We start from the raw sequence: 10,865 nt of genomic DNA, 5'->3' as shown, positions 1-10,865 counted from the left end.
GTGGGCAGATACCCAGGAGCTAATGACACCACACCAGTACAAAGAGTTTGTGGGATGAGGAAAGAACTGACCACAAATCATGTGAAGGTACATGGTAATACATCTGACTTACTTACAGTTTCTTAACAATCCCTGATTTACTCCGTAATGGGAGGGGAATGGGAGTGCAAATGATCAGACTGTGAATTTGTGCTCTGGTTTTGACAGTTAGCTAATTCCCTTCTGGCTATCATTTTATCATTTATCATTTAGAATTATGTCAAATCAGTTTTTAGAATGACTGTCACGAGATGCCAGATTCAGTATGACAAATCCCACTGCTGGTTACTGTCTTTGTTTTTTATTTTTATTTTTGAGGCACTTTTGTCACTTTAGAGCTTTTATGGAGCTGTTTATATTTAAGAACATGGAAGAAGAGTCATAAGTTTCCTTTTTTAGACTTCCCTGGAGAAAAGGGGCATTGTCCATGTCAATGTGGCTAGGATACATAAATAGCAGGTGAGAATTTTGAGATATCCTGTGAAACAGAATGATATGGGATGAAGTTGTTTGAGGTTTGGTTTGGTTTGGTTGTAACAAAAACAGTTCCCTTGGTTTATGTATCAGGACAACAGGGCTGGAGCAGGGATTTGGGTAAGTGCCTGGGGTGGGGGCGGGGGGGCGGAGAACCTATGACCTGGAGGCCACCTGTGGCCCTCTCGGTCCTTAAGTGTAGCCCTTTGACTGAATCCAAATTCATAGAACAAATCCCTTTAATAAAAGGATTTGTTCTGTAAAAGTTGGACTCAGTCAAAAGGCCATACCCAAGGACCTAAAAGGTCACATGTGGCCTTGAGGATACAGGTTTCCCACCCCTGACCTAGACAAAAGCCTGACAGTAAGCACTGAGGAAGGGTAGGTGGCAGACAACATATCAAGGTTTTGTTACCAGTCAGGACACAAGATCAGGAAGCCTGTCAGCAGGTATCAGAGACCCAGGGAAGAGGATGAAAGTCTAGGGATGAGTCCCTTGAAGAATGAGAGGGATAACTGGGGCCAGTCAAGACTGTTTCCAGAAGAACTGACAAATCAAATGGGGAAACCAAGGCATAGAGGTAGTGATGGGTATGGGGTGGTGTATAAGACAGGCTCTCTGTTACTGGAACTGGAATATAAGATCAGAATTATTCCACTAAGCAAGCTGACTTTACCCAAAACTGTTGAGTTGCTCAGCTTGTGAATTAAGATTCCTAACATTCTCTCTAAGACCATGATCGGTCCCAGAGTTGAGTGTGCAGCTGGACTTACCAACTGAGAGTTAACAGATGCTCTCCGTGAAGGCTGCCTGCACATAGGATTGAAAACTAAAGAGGATCATTGTCTTCTTCTCCTTCCTAGTGAATCTCCAGAAGTACCAAAACAACAAAATTCTAATTTTTGATAGTGTCATTAGACTAGTAGACTATCAGAATGTGTCAGATATACAGGATGTCCCAAAGGTTTTAATACGTTGTTAATTTAAAACTGTACTAGGATTCTTAGAACACTGTCTATTGACCTCAATTTTAGCAAAACATATGATAAATTTAGCCTCTATTGCCATTTTTATTCAAAAACAATATGGGGAATTGTGAGATGATTGATGAAATAATATAATTAGATGGTTTGGGAGCTGATTGAATGACTACTCAAAGGGAAGAATTCACAGTGGGTTGCCCAGAAAGTCTGGGATTGGCATTATGTGGTATGCCATTTCAACCAATGACTTAAAGGCATCAAATTTGCAGATGAAACAAAACTGGGAGGGGTTACTAGCACACTTGAGGGCAGAGTGAATCAAATCAAGTCAACAAGCTTTTATTAAGTGTTGTATGCCTGGAATGCAAATGATCTTGACAAAATAGAATGGTGAGACAAATTTTTAAAAAGGATATAACTTAATAGGGATCAATGTAAAGTTTTATATTGAGTTTAAAAATTCAGTTTCACAAAAGTCCCAGATGGGAGAGGGGTCACTAAACACCAGTTTGTCTGAAAAAGATGAAAGATTTTGGTCAACTTCATGATCAATATGAACCAAGTGGGTGATACAGCCACCAAGAAAACTACTATGGTTGTAGGCCACATTAAGAAAGGCACAGACAGGGTCTAGGTGTAATGCGGTAATAGCCCCACTGTAGTGTGACCTGCTCAGACTATCCCAGGAGTCCTATGGTCATTTCTGGGTACAGTATTTTTAAAAGAATATTAAGCTACAGAGCATACAGAGGAAGATAAACAGAATGATAAAGGCCTGGAGAACACATTCTTCCCAGATAAATTGAAGGAATATTAATTCTAGAGCAGAGATGAGTCAAGCACTGAGATCCCTTTCAAATCTGAAATTCCATATAAAGTGATGGCTGTCTTCAAATATTTCAAGGACTAATATATGGAAGAATATTATTTTGCTTGTCTCTACGGAGAAGCACAAGGACCAAATGAGTGTAAGTTATAGAAAGGCAGCTTTGGTTTGATGAAAGTGTTTCTAGCAATTAGAGTTCCCTCTAAATGGAATCAGCTCTCTTGAGAGGTTCCCATCTTTAGAAGTCTTCAAGAAAAGTCTAAATGTGTACTTGTTGGTATACTGCAAAGAGGATTCCTGTTTAAGGTGTGCCTGGGATAAAGTATCCCTGATGTCCCCTTCTCACTCTGAGTTTCTGTGAAAGCCTTGAATGCAGCCATTGACCAGCAAGATTGCTTATTGCTCACTGATCAGTAGTAATACCACAGAAAAGTAATAGCAACAAATTTTCTTTTTCTTCAGCTCCTTGCACTAGATTCTACGCTTTGACAAAGGACATTCATCTTTCCTTAGAAAGCAATATGCTAAGCTTGGCTCCCAAGAATTATGAGGCCACCTCCTTCTTCAGTACTGCAGAACAGGGTGCAGAATGTTGCATAAAATAACAGGTTTTTCTTTCAAAGTATGGATCTGCTTGGCTGACTTTTTCTTCTTTTACTCATTTTATTTTTCTTTAATTCCTTTTTATTCTTCAGGAAAGATCCATAGATTTATATGACTCTAAGGAAGAGGTGAGAAGGAAATCTGGTCTATATAAAAACAAAAGATATTAAGTCAAATCAACAAGTCAGTCAGTAAACATTTACTAAGCACCTACGATGTGCCAGACATGCTACTATGTGCTAGAGATAGAAAGATAAAATTCCTCCCTTTGTGGAACTCACTTCTAGTAGGTAGGTCAACATGCACACAAAAAGTATATGTTCATAACATATACAGAGTAAATTTCAAGGAATCTCAGAGGGGAATACACCAGATTTAGGGGGAATTGGGAAAGGCTTCTTTCAGAAGATAGAATCTGAGTTGACTCTTAAAGGATGGCAAGGAAGAGAAAATTCCAGGTTTGAGGAATAGCCAATGAAAAGTGAAATCTGTTTTTAATAGAAAGTAATGTTATACCTTCCTGAGGACTCTACATAAAAAAGTACTCTCTTAAGACCGAATAAACTTTTGACCACATTGAGTGGTTGTTTGTCACCTTGGTAGTTTGGTACACACTGTGTCTTCCTGCACTTTGCATATTAATGACAACCACTGAAGTTGACTTGGGAAGTTCTAATCATATGTCCATGGAACACTTAAATAGAGGATCTCAGTGGGGCTAACTATCAATTTCCAGTAGGCTGAGCAATTTCCTGTGCTCAGCTTGCACAGAATTTTCGGTATTGGTGAAATTGAAATCTGTGCAAATACACACACACACATACACACAGACATACATATATGTCTGTGTGTATATATATATATAATATATGAATAAAGAAAGATAGATATCTACATAAAGCTATACATATAGAGGATAGACATAGATAGACAGACAGACAGACAGACAGACAGACAGACAGATAGATAGATAGATAGATAGATAGATACACAGACAGATATAAGTCTGGGGTGAGTAAAACTCCCATTTTTTTTACACATTATATAGCTCTGCCAGCCTATAGATTTGCAGCTGACCAAATCCTCTTGAGTAGGCTAAGTCCTGGGCTCTAGCCGTAGACAATAGATGAACCTCATTGTAACCTTTATCTAAGCTTGCCACTCAATGTTTGCAGCACTGTCTATTAACACTGACATTTCCCTTTTAAATTCCATAGTCTTGTTTAAGGCAATAGTTTCTTGAAAGGGGGAGGGGGGAAAAGTCAGGTTAAAATTTATGAGCTTATTGTGCTTATGAAATTGCAGAGAGGAGCCAGCCTTGGCCATGCTGGCTGCAGACAAGTGTAGCTATGACTAAAATTTACCGAATGCATAAAAGGAATCAGGCCCCTTAGAGCGCTATAAATTCCATCTGCCCAGCCACTCCAGTAGAGTCTTGATGGATCATCATGTCCACAAGCTTAAATGGTTGTCCTTAAAGAGTGAAAGAAACAGGCTGATTAAATACATAAACAAAACCAGCAATGTCCTTCCCATCCTTGCTTTTCAAATTGGCAAGAAAGGAAAGGGTTCCCAGGAGGGTAGTGTAGGCAGCTGTTTCCAAGGTGTGATTTGTAGGTTGTTCATGAGAAGTTCTCACCTTCCCAGAAGGACCTATTAAAAAGAAAGGATGTTCCCCATGAAGAGTTGCTCATGATCACAAGGGCATCCATTCACTCATAAAGACAGCAACAACATGGAAAGCAGAGCCATAACTTGAAATCATAGGATCCAAATTTGAAACCTGGCTCTGTTACTTGACCTCAATGTGCCTCAGTTTCCTCATCACTAAATGAGAGGAATGACCTCTAATATCCCTTTTATATTATAAACCCTCTAATATTATATATATACTTATATGTATTATATATAATATTATATATTATATTATAAACCCTTTAATATTATATATACAAGGGTAATTTAGGAGAGAACAGGTTTAGAAGAGAAAAGGGCACAGAGCAAATTGGATCCAGGTCAAGTCAATTTTAATGATGGAGGGGTAATCTAGGGGGAGATCTGAGGCAATTAGAAGGAAAGAGGAATATTCTGAATGTGGGATGGGCAGGTATGGCTGAGTTTTGCAAAGTGGGTTCTGGGGTAACTGTGCTAGGGGCCAGGGAGAGTATGGAATGGAGGAGCCTAAGAAGAACAGTAAATGGGGCAGCCTAAAAAGGACAGTAAAATGGACAATAAACCTCATAGATTCACAGAAATTGAGAGATAGAAGGGACCTCAGTAGTCATCAAATGCAACCATTGTATAAAAAGAATTCCCAGTACAACATATTTGACTAGTTATTTTCTGGCCTCTACCTACCAACTGGGCCGGAGAAATCATTTCCTCCTTACTAGGCCCAACTAACTCTAATTGTTAGGCAGACTCCTTTGTTTATTTGTTCCTCTGATATCAAGCCTAAACTGGCATTTTTACAATTCCTACCTAACAGTCTTGGTTCTGTTCTTTGGGGTCAACAAAACGAGTCTACTCTGTCCTCCACAATCATCCTTCAAATCTTTAAAGACAGCTATAATCTCTCCTTTGCATTATTCTTTTCTGGAAGTGCAATATCCCTAGTTCCTTCAGTCAGTCCTCATGTGACATGGAATCCAGACTCCTCTTTCATTGTCCTGGTTGCCCTCCTCTGAACATTCTTTTATCAAGGTCCCTCTTGAACAATAGTTCCCTGAGCACAGTAATTAATTAATTACCACAGTAATAAGGATAATGACTGACTATCCACATAAGTCTCTTTCCTCTTTCTGAAATCTATTTTTTTCTTAGTTTTCTTAATTGATTTTTCTTTTCTTAATAATTTATAAAGCACCTACCATGTGCTGCTGAGCACTGTAACAAGTGCTTTACAAATATGATCTCATTTGATCCTCACAACAACATTGGGAAGTAGATACTATTATTATCCCCATTTTACAGTGGAGGAAAGTGAGGGAAATAGTGGTTAAGTGACTTGCCCAAGGTCAAACATTTAGTTAGTATCTGAGGCTACATTTGAAGTCAGGTCTCCTGACTCCTTGCTTCTCCTTACCTAGCTACCTCAACTTCAAATAAAAAATAATCAATTTGTATTAAGTGGAGGAAGGATTAGTTGAATTGGGCAACATAAACACACGTATTCATAACAATCAATTCAATTTTTTAAAAAGCATATGCTGAGCAATTACTATGCGATAATGTTGTGTGCTACTTTATCAAACTCTGGGGATGCAAATGATAAAAAGAATCTCTTATCAAATAAAGGAAAACATAGGGATAGGGATCAGGACTGGACCTGTGATGTCATCAATATAGGTCAACTCCTAGGGAAGAAAGTTTCTTCCACCCATGCAAGTCAGCACCTGATGTAATCCTAGAAGGTGGCCAAAAGCAGAGGTGTCAAACTCACCAGCACAAAAGCACTTGGCAAAGCTCGTGGCTGAATCAGATTAAAATGTAATTGGGAAATGTTTAATAAAATAAGAAAAAAGATAATGCACATTAATATTATTAATTTGTACATTTCTTATCAATAGGCAGTCAGCAGAGATCCATTTCTATTTGAGTTTGACGCCATTGGCCTAGAACATTGATTAGTTAAGTTACTTGACCAAGGGTGTTACAGCCAGTATAGGTCAAAGGTAGGATTTTAATCTAGGTTTTTCTGGTTTCAAAGCTGGTCTTCTGTCCAACATATTAGCTGCCTCTCATATTTACAGATATATGTGTATTCACATGCCCAAACTTTTCTGTATTTACATATATGTATATATGTACAGATGCAAGTCTTTACATATGTGTATATGTGTACATATGCAAAGTTCTGAAAAAAACTTTGGAATTGATTGGGTGACATGAGAGACACTGGCACAGGACCATCCAGCATGGCATACCCACATCAAAGAAAGCACTGTGCTCTGTGAGCAAATCAGAATTGAAGTAGCTTAATTAAAGCAATGAGAGATATGTAAATTTAGAGAATCCACCCCAAATGTTCACCTGAACTTTTTGTGCCCGACCTGTAATAGAGCATTCCAGGCTTGTATTGGTCTGATCAGCCACAGTCAGACACAGTGCAACTTAACTCTAACATAGTGATGTCATTTTGGTCCTCTTCGAGAGCGAAGGACAAAAACCAACATATATGTGTATACATACACACATATGTATTATTTGGAAAGACAGAGAGAGAGAGAGAGAGAGAGAGAGAGACAGACAGACAGACAGACAGACAGAGACAGACAGAGAGATAGAGAGACAGAGAGACAGAGACAGAGAGAGAGAAGGGGGGGAGGGAGAGGGAGAAGTAGTTCACCAAAGGCCACAAACAAGATACAGGTTCTATTTTTAAAATGTGGTGACATGAAGAAACAAACAAACGAACAAATTCCAAAATGCTTATTGCCACCATCCACCAGCTAATCAAAGAATGGAGATGTAGTTGTGTTTCCCCTTTGTTTGGTTCTAATCTTAAGTAGTGCAGTCTAAAGCTTCAACTGTACAGTTGACCCCAAACACTGGATTCAGTACAGGAAGTCTGAAATGGTTTGATCTTGGAACAAGGGGATGTTAGCTTTACCTTGTAGTGCAGAAGGACTGACTAATCTTACTCCTTCTACCCTCAATTCTATAAATTCAGTTATGTACTCTGCCTCTGTAACCTGCCAGGCATCTTGTTATGCTCTAAGGATTCAAAGACAGTCTTTACCCTCCAAGAACTTACATTTGATGCTAATGGGAGGGAGGGGTGGTTCAACACAAGCAGATAAGTAGCTACAAATGATAGATGGAAATGAGGTCATTTTAAGAGGAAGAATGCTGCTACTAACTGGGGTAGAGATGGAGAGGAGAGGAAAAGAAAGTCATCCTATAGGAGGTAGTACCTGAACTATGCTTCCACCAAGGAAAGTCCCACCTTCCATCATAAGGATAGAGCGACTTTCAGGCAGGCTTATATTCTACTTTTACTCTGTGTGTTTAAAGAATGCAGTACCAGTGAGTTTGGACTTAGGGGGACTGGAAGTAAAAAAACAGAAGTCTCTATTTTCTCAAGTTTATCCTTACTCCAAAATGTCTTCCATGACAGAATCTATTGTCTTTTGTTTGGTTTTCTGAAGCAGGCAATATATAAACAAATATGAATGGTGAATATGTAGACTATGAAGTGATGTGACAGGTTTCTATGTGGGGCTTGTGAAATCAGTCTCCTCATTGTAAGGCCACACCTCACACATAAACAGTGCTTATTATTATAAACAAACAGAGCCTTAAAGTTAATAGGGCTTATAATATAATGATATGTTTTATCTTTATGCTGAATGCTCTTTATGCACAGGTGGTAAGCTCTTGATGTCAGTGGCAGTGATCAGTAATATGTTTTTTAAAAATAATAATACTCTGAATGACCTGTGACCTCCTTGGTGAGGTTATTCCTTCCAGTGGCAGAGATCACAAGACATCTGTTCCTATCTATTTTATGATATCTTTGTGCATGTCTTCCTATGAGTCAATCACTGGGGGTCTATTGAACATTTTAGGGCTTTCTAGATTAATTTTGACATTGAAAGGATACCAGTGGATCCCATATCTTCTTTTTCCTCAACCATTTCTTTGACATACATTACTCTACTTCTTCCTCAAAATGCATAGTTTATAATGAGTGCCAACATGTTCTTTCCCACATGTACCTCTCCATTCTCCTTTGAATGGTCCTTAATTTCAATTCTTTGGGAGATAATCACATAATATGATCATAGGCATAAAACAGCACTGGAAGATTATTGATGTTAAAAAAGAAGATGGACCTTTTGTTTTCATGGTCATTGACTCAGGGTCAATAAAGAACTTTGTAGTATTCCAATGGCAATTTCCTTTGGGAATAGTTGTTAGTATCACCACCACTAAATGTTGTTGCTAATATTATTATGAATGCAGTTGTTGCTATTGTCCTGACCTGTGGGTTCATCAGTGTGCTTATTTCCCAGTATAGAAGCTCCCTGTGTTGATACAGATTAACAATTTATCTGACACAAATTCTTGGAGAATTTCTTGGGATCACTGTCAGGTTGAATACCTTGCCTATGTTCACAGAAACAGGACTGTAAACTAAGTTATCTTAATCTCTTTCTGCTATGCTATGCTGCCTCCTAAGATAACAATTATTACTACTCCTACTCCACAACTTCTGTGTTGATTTACCATTTAAAGTATGTTTTTATTAGTCAGGGATAAGTTCCTGATGATCATGGCTCGTGAGAAAAGAGGCTATGGAGACAGAAAAGTCATTATAGGAAGAGGTACCCGAAAGGGGTCCCAGTGATCACCAGGGGTAGATAAAGGAACTTTCCTGCCTCAACTAAGTATGAAACAATGAATTCTGGAAGGATAAGCATTAAAGGCTTACAAAACAAGTTCCACATAATAAAAACACATTTTTATAACTTTCCTTTCTTCATTCTTTAGGATCTCTTGCTAGTCTTAAAGCTAATGAACTGTTGACTCTTCATTCCTAAGGAAACCTAATATAGTTCTTACCCATTGTCCTATCTTGGACAGCAACATTTATCTCATATTATAATTACCAAGGAAGGTATACACTCTTACTAGAGAGTCTTAATAGGTAGATGTACTTTAATGTCAAAAGCAGTAGGAGGCATGTGGTCAGTCAGGCCCATGCTCTGGGGGCCACAGCATGGCTCTGAGTGGGGAAGCTCGAGGTGAGGACCAGCTGGGTGAGAAGTGGAAAGTTCCAACCAAGGCCCTTAGGGAAGCTCTGAGGGAAGGGGCTGCCAGGACTGGGACCCTGGAGCAACCTCAGCCATGGCCTATGGCCTTCTTTCCTAGCTTCAGCATCTCAGAGATCAAGAACCAGCAAAGTTGCCCTACTTTATGTTCATGTCCTGGGAGCAGCAGCAGCAAAAGAAAAATTTGTCAACTAAGAAAAAGCTTTAAAACATCAAGATGAGACAACACCAAAAACCAGTGCCCAAGACCATCAAAAACCAGAGTTTATGTTGAGATGATGATAGGTCCTAATGATAAAATGGGGGCTTATGATGAAGATACAGATGAATTTACTTCTCATTTCAACAGATGGATGAATCACAAGGTTCTTTATATTATCACATCAGACAGACTTTGTGGGAGAGAAGTGAGGTTCTGCAAACAGCCATCCACTGTTACATAAAACTCATGTTTATTGCTGAAAATGACTAGCTCTGAACTGTTCAGTGTTCACCTCCTCAAGGAGGTAAGAGGAAAAGGAAAGAATCTACTCACCATGTGCTCAAGTAAGTCTAAATAACTTTATAAGAAGACTGGGTCATTCCATTGGATGTGCATTTGCTTCCTTCTTCCTCCATGATCCTCAGTTTATTGGAAGACAGGTTGCAACATTCCAAAAAAAACTGGGATTACATCTTCTTCAGGTTTCACAGATATCTTTTTTAAGAGTGAATAAAAGTGGACATGAAAGAACTTGGATTGTGCTTGACCTTAAAATTAAGGTCTCTTCAAAAAGGAATCTTTGATTCTAAATAAAGGGAATATAAATGAGTTCATGAGCCCTGGGAAATGGACACAAGTAGGAGGAAACTTCATTTATGAAGTATTGAGAGAGTAGGATTGGAAATCACCTGACCGGGACTGTTCTGAACTTTGTTATTTATTTTTGACTGGAGATGATTTGTCTGAAGAAAGACACATTCACTTTTCAGTCATATATTTGTCAATGAATATCCTTCCATCAGTTGATTATTCTTTGAATTTATCAGATATATGTATTAAATGAGTGTTGAGGTATGTTCTTTAATGTATTCATTTTCTATAACTTTCACCATGTAGTGAGAGCTGGTAATAGTGCAAATGCCCCCCACCCACTTTTAAAGTCAGATTATTATCTGACAGA

At 38.6% G+C, this 10,865-nt stretch overlaps 1 pseudogene; it reads left to right on the top strand.

Moving 5' to 3' along the window:
* Nucleotides 1-290: 290 nt before the first annotated feature.
* On the top strand, nt 291-10,564 carry LOC140519106 (ribosome production factor 1 pseudogene; annotated as a pseudogene).
* Nucleotides 10,565-10,865: the final 301 nt, after the last annotated feature.

The sequence above is a fragment of the Notamacropus eugenii genome, chromosome 1 (assembly GCF_028372415.1).
Source record: "Notamacropus eugenii isolate mMacEug1 chromosome 1, mMacEug1.pri_v2, whole genome shotgun sequence".
NCBI lineage: Eukaryota > Metazoa > Chordata > Mammalia > Diprotodontia > Macropodidae > Notamacropus > Notamacropus eugenii.
This window is presented reverse-complemented; position numbering and strand designations above follow the sequence as displayed.